We start from the raw sequence: 6307 nt of genomic DNA, 5'->3' as shown, positions 1-6307 counted from the left end.
GGGGGGGGAGAAAGTTGCGCGTATCCCCCGCGGTCGGCGTTGCAGAGCGGGCAGGTGCGCGGAGTGCGGACAGGTGCGCGGCGCTGCGCGCATGGGCGGGGGGCTGCGGAGCGGTGCGCGGAGGGTCCCGGCCGCCGCCTCCCGGTGCGGCCGGGACGGGTGAGGAGGTCAACCCCGGGGAGCAGCTCGGTAACCGTGTGTCTGAGAGAAGGGGGGGAGAAGGGGGGTCCGTGCGCCCGAAAGGCGCCTCCGAGGTGGGATGGAGCCGTCGGTGTCAGGTACGTGTGCCCCGTCTGCCGGGAGAAGGGGTACGGGGGGTACTAACTTCGTGTCTTTGACAAAGTCGGAGGTGTCAATCACGGCTGCGGGCTGGAGGTGCCCTTGGTGTCGGGCAAAAGTTGCCAGGGCGAGGATTTGGAAATCTGTGGCTGGTTTTCCCACAGGTCCCAAGTGCTGGTGGCAAACGCCCGTGGCACTTCTGGCCGCCCGGCGGGTGTCCCCCCAAAACCCTCGTCCGGGTTTGGGGACGGGTCGGGGGCACATGGAAGAGCATCCGCGCATCCGTGGCCGGTGCTGGGTGGCAGGAAGGTCCCGTGGTGTCTAATGCGGGGTACGGAAACGTGTCCGTGTCACCACGAGGTGTAAAAGCTCAGATTATTTGTCACTTCCATCGTCTGTAGAGGTTTGGCAGCACGAAGGATGAATTATACGGAGGCAGTTTCCTTACCCGTAGATTTGCATGTGGCACATACCCTTTATGTCTTCTTCTCGCAGTTTTTCTGCGAGCTGCCATCAATCATGTAAAGTTTACGACCACTGCAGCTCGTTTTGCATTTATTTTATCTGCTTTTTTGTCCAGAGCTTACCTTTAGCAGCAATATCACATACTGTGAAATGTTTATTAATACTCAAGGGTAGACAGAGTATCAACATTTCGTGAGTTGAACTGCGATAAAGAGTACAATGTATATACTTTTCACTAACAGCTCCCTATTAAATTATTCTGTAAAGTATCTTATATTCCCTGAATGGCACTGTCAGTATATACAGTTAACTTTCCTGCCAGTTGAACTCCGAGGCCTCTCAGTTTATACGACTTGCCTTTTTTATGATCAGTTGATAAATTAAGATAGTCGTAAGAATGGACACATTTTGAAATTGGAGTTTAATTTGATTCGAGGCAGAATTGTAAATACTGCAATTTGTAGTCACTAAATCATGATTTATTCTGTCTCAAAGTGCAGCCTTACTGCTAGATTAACTAATTCAAGAATTGTGATTTAATGATACCATGTAGCATAGAAAAAAAATATCCTGGAAAACTTGGGCTGAGTTTGTAGTAGGAATCTTGCAAACATTTCAGTGTTGTCTTTGCACAGAGACCATGTGAGTTATTTTCTTCACAATCAGTGAAATAACAAGGACCAAACTGGCAGGAGAGGAGGAAAATGTTTTCAATTTTATACCTTGAGCAGATGGATTTCTTTTTCCCGTTCAAAGACTCGGTTTCCTCAAGCAGTGCCGCGCACAGATAAGTGATGGAGGGCCCTGCATCTCCCCAAAATAAAGGCCTGAACTGATGAGATGCCGAATCCGTCCTGTTAGCGAGTTCTGTCAATTCCCCCTGTAGTCGATGGGCATTGGGGACGTTTGGCATTCATGGGAATTGCTGAATACCTTGCTGGATTGGGCCCTGGGTGGCACCAGGTTCATTAAGCACGGGGGGCTTTTTTCTTTAAGGCTGAAGAGCAGTCAGCAGAATTTTGAAGTAAGTCAGGCTCTGATTTTTACTTCTTGTGGAGAAATCCTAACAAAGTAGTTGTGGCTGCACAATTAGTTGCTCATCATTTCTGCCTTGTTTCAAATTCTGTGATTACATGTCTCAGCTAAGGGACTTGGATATCCCCTTCTCCCAAGGAAACTTGTGTCAGAGCTGTACGAAAAGGTAGGACTTTCTCATTAGTGGCCGACGTGATTTTAGCGCTGAGCAGATCTTTGGTGAATAGATGTCATCTGTTCTTCGCATTTTAGCTGTGGTTTTGTGCGTGAAATGCTGTTGACTGGAATAATTTTCATCCTGCGCTTCCTGGCTGCTTCTGGCAAAGCCATACCCCGTGCAGCGCTTTAGAGTGAAAGATCTAAATATTTCTATTAGCAGAAGCGTGTTAAATTTCTTGTGTGGCATTGGCATAATGGGCTGGCGTGAAGCAGGCAGACGCTGGACCAAAGGAAGTAGTCGGCTTGTGAAAAGATAGGAACAATTTCAGCTCTCTGAACTGGTATCTCCTTGAATTCATCCATGAATATTCGTCAAGTTTAGCACTTTGCTGCTGTGTATTTAATGGCTGCTTAGGTTTGGCTAGGGTCCGTCAGAGTGGCTGAGGAGGGTGAGTTTGAATTTACATCTCCTTTGCATCTCAGAGGTGTATGAATTAATCTGGGAGAGAATGATCTGCATCTTTGCAGATCAAGATGGGTTAACAAAATTGATTAGAAATTGATTTATTTGTAATGAGTGCAGTTAAATACCTGACATCATACTCCTTTCTAAAGACCGTTCTACCCAAAGGTTTGGTAACAGTAACTCTTGGATACCTAGAAATTGATCTGTTTCTAGTTAAAATGTCAGTGCATATCAAATGGATATGAAATAAACCCTTGTCTGTAGCTGCTGTGCTGTTAAGAGGTTATTCATAGCTGCATTTTAATCCTATCTCCTTAAACAAAAGTTTTGAAAGTAAATTTGGAAATAAAATGCTGTAAGCTAGTTTATGGTTGGACTTAGAGAGTGCTGAGGCCCTTGGTATGATTTTTAATTACATGGGCATGGAAAATGTTCGGTTTTTGAGAAAGCCGCGTTGCAGGAGTTGAGGCTCGAGATGTGGAGGGTAAATTTAACATAAACTGCACTTGGCACGCAAGGACTATTGAAAGCGATGTGTAAAGCAAATTTAACCTTGAGAAATTTCAAACTCTGTAACTCAGAAAGAAATGAGGCTTCTTAAGGTTTCTGCACAGATCTTGACAACCTAAGCTGTCTTTCTAACTATGTGCTTGTGGACAGCTGTACAGAGACAGTAGGTATATGAAATAGAGTTTTGAGACAATGTGCAGCCAAAGTACTGGTACTACATAAAGGATACAAACTTCCTAATTATTTCCCCCCCACCACCAAGAGTTCCTTATTTCTCCAGTTCTAATCTAATCAGTCTCGAGGTCTGCCTGTCGTGGCTGGGATTTTGCATCCCACTGTACGTGCCATTCCACTCCCCTTGAGGTGTGAATTGGTTTTCCTCCTCTGAGACCGAAATATTAACTGGCCGTTCAGTCCCCGTTCCCTTTTGCCAGGCTGAAGTAGAACTATTTCTCATATTTAAGCCGAAAGGCACGTAAAAGCCTTAAAGCTGTCAGTCTGTAGGCTCAGGATAACACCAGGGCAAATGGGAGACGTTGCTTAATACCCAGGTTAAGTGTAGGATAACTCCGATGCTTTCGGCTTCCAGCGAGGGAAGGAGGGGGCATCTCTCCGGAGCACCTCCTGCCGCACGTCTGCGGTGGCAGGGACGGGCAGGAGAGCAGCTGCTGGTACGGGGGGCTCGGGGGGAGGAAGATGGACACTGGGGAGGAAGGATGCGTGGCAATGACCTTCCAACCTGGCGCAGGACAGCCTATTTCCTGAGCTTGCTGACTCAAGGGTACAGTGAGCCCTCCCCATGCGTGTCCTTGGTTGGGATTGGGCAAGAGAGAGGGAAACAGTGGTCAGCCACCTCAAATTTGCTGGGAAACGTGCAAAACTTGAAACCTGACATGAGATTTTTGGTGTGAGTCTGGGAACTTATTGCTGGATCTCAATCAAGCCGTAGCTTGACTACCGAAAAGGAAGGAAAAGCGTGAAGGTTTTCGGTGTTGAGGGTTTGGTTTTTTTTAATTTTTTTTCCTATTGGCAAGTATTATCTTTACACAGAACGCCTTTAGAGTATCTTAGGTGCAGTAAGCAAGAGCTCTTTCGGCTATCTTGCAATTAGTTTATATCGCTTTCAAATGACCACCACTAGACTGAAAGGTCAACCTTGACCCTGGTTTATTCCGTGCCAGTATCGCCTGCTTAAAATCTCCAGTGGTGGTCACCCCTTTCCCCTCCTTGAGGACTTGGCTGTTTATTGACAAAAACAACCCTTCTGAAATCCCAACTCCTCGGATTTTTTTCAGGGAAGACCTAGTTGTGTGAGCCTCATTCTGCCCCCTGAAAAACTCCTTTTGCATTAATGGAGAAAGAGCAGGAGACGGTCTTTTACGACACATTCTGCCGAGCAGGGCCTGATCCGACCACTGGCACGTAAGAGGATTTTGGTATCCCTGGACTCCAGGGGAGTTGCATGCCGGGTGGGATGCAACCCCGTCTGCAGGTGGTGGAATTGGGCCCCTGCAACAGAACTCCATGTTATTTTATTATTATTGTGAGGTCTCCAAACTTCTCTTGCCTCATGTGTTTCTTGATAAGGAATGATCTCTGAAGGCAGTGTTCTGATAACAGTGTAAGGCTCTGCATTTCCCATCTGAATTCATGACATTTATTTTTTTATTTTTATCATTCTTTGCTTTCCTGTATGCAAGGAGCCAGTAATGTAAACAAACATCACATCCCTTGCATAACTGTCTCTGACACCAAACCTCTGAAAATTCTTTTAGTACATCCAGAATACGTGGGCAAAGGCTGCAGAATAAACATAATCTTTCTACGTGTTAAAAGCTCTTTTTTTTTTTTTTTTTTCATCCTGGTTGCAAACTAAGCATTGACTACTGTCTTGATTTTACAGATTATTTCATGCTGAAATTATGCCTACTTGAAACATAAAGGAAAATAGCCACATGACTAAAAATGAAAAATGTATGGGAGCCTAAATATACTAGGTACACCTAAAAGTTACCAAATAAAAAAATCTTTTTTTTTTTTTTTTTTTTCATCCTGGTTGCAAACTAAGCATTGACTACTGTCTTGATTTTACAGATTATTTCATGCTGAAATTATGCCTATTTGCATGGATAGTCATTCTTTAAAACTAGCCACAGATGCAGTCCTAGGGAGCACGTAGATGTTTTTACAGGTGAACCGAAAGAGATGGGAGCAATTCCAAAAAGTCTGCATGCTGCCTTTGGCAATATACCCTGTTATTGTGAAGATTGTGCTCTGTTAAGCAAATGTAAAGTTTAATATTAGATAAGCCTCGCATGAAAAATATTTTAATTTTCCTCAGTGTTAAATTTTAAGAAACAGGAAAGAGCGTCTAGTGCTTTATGTGCAATGTGAGTTTAGCATCACTAGTTAATAAGTCACAAATTATGTCAAGAGCCTTTTACAAAATGCAAGGAAGTGTGTTATCTTTTTATGCTGTGTTCCTGGGAAACAATGAGAGTTCATATAAAGAGAAGGTATCTTCCTTTCTCACGCAGCTGATTGATGTTATTTCTTTCATCTTTCCATATTTTTTCTCATCTTTTCTGCATGTCACAGGAAATAAGATTCTGTGTATTCAAAATATTACATGTAAGAAGGGCTTCGCTGGGCATTCGAGATATTGTTCTTGGAGCTTTTTCTAAAGCAGAGAGATGTGACACTGAACATGCCTCATTTCTGCTATGCAAAAAATTTAACGTCATGTATTTTAGTGTACGAAATACGGAATCTTCAGCCTTTGGTAGCGGGGCTTGCTTGGAGAATATAAGTTAAGAAAAGGGAAGGAATGTATGGGGAATTCAAAAGACTGTCGTGGCTAGACACTGATACATACGAGGCTGTGTTAACGAAGTACATTTTGGCCTTTATTTGATCACATCTCTGTAAATATTATAATCCCGACCATAAAATATTTTAATGCATTTTTGCTTTGCTGAATAAATGTTTCCCTAATGATTTAAGAGAGGGTTGTTTTTTTTCCCTAGTGTAAGCCTAAATGCATCTATGATTTCTTTGCCTTTCACATACACATATACTATCCTACCTACAATTAAGAGAAAGTTGTTATTTTGACCTTCGAATGTTTATTTACCAGTTTTATTTCTCTTTAAAAAGAAAAACTACAATTACAGTTTTTACATTGCAATTGAATTTTTTAATCCAAATTTTATACAATTTCTTGTTTTAACAATAAATCTTAAATAAGGAGTAGTTTCATCTTCTTTTGTAACATGTATCTCAATGCCCTAAATTTAATCAATTGGTTGTCAGAGGCTGTGTTCTTCTAATCTACTCTTTCTTCTGAAGATAAACAGTATCATTTTAGGCATTTGTGCAAGAGAATCATATTAC

General features: G+C 43.0%; 1 protein-coding gene across 6 annotated transcripts in view; it reads left to right on the top strand.

Moving 5' to 3' along the window:
- Nucleotides 1–6307, top strand: part of PROX1 (prospero homeobox 1) — a 59754-nt gene that overhangs the window by 11242 nt on the left and 42205 nt on the right. The window lies entirely within an intron of this gene.

Source organism: Calidris pugnax, unplaced genomic scaffold (assembly GCF_001431845.1).
Source record: "Calidris pugnax isolate Ruff unplaced genomic scaffold, ASM143184v1 scaffold24, whole genome shotgun sequence".
Taxonomy (NCBI): Eukaryota; Metazoa; Chordata; class Aves; order Charadriiformes; family Scolopacidae; genus Calidris; species Calidris pugnax.
This window is presented reverse-complemented; position numbering and strand designations above follow the sequence as displayed.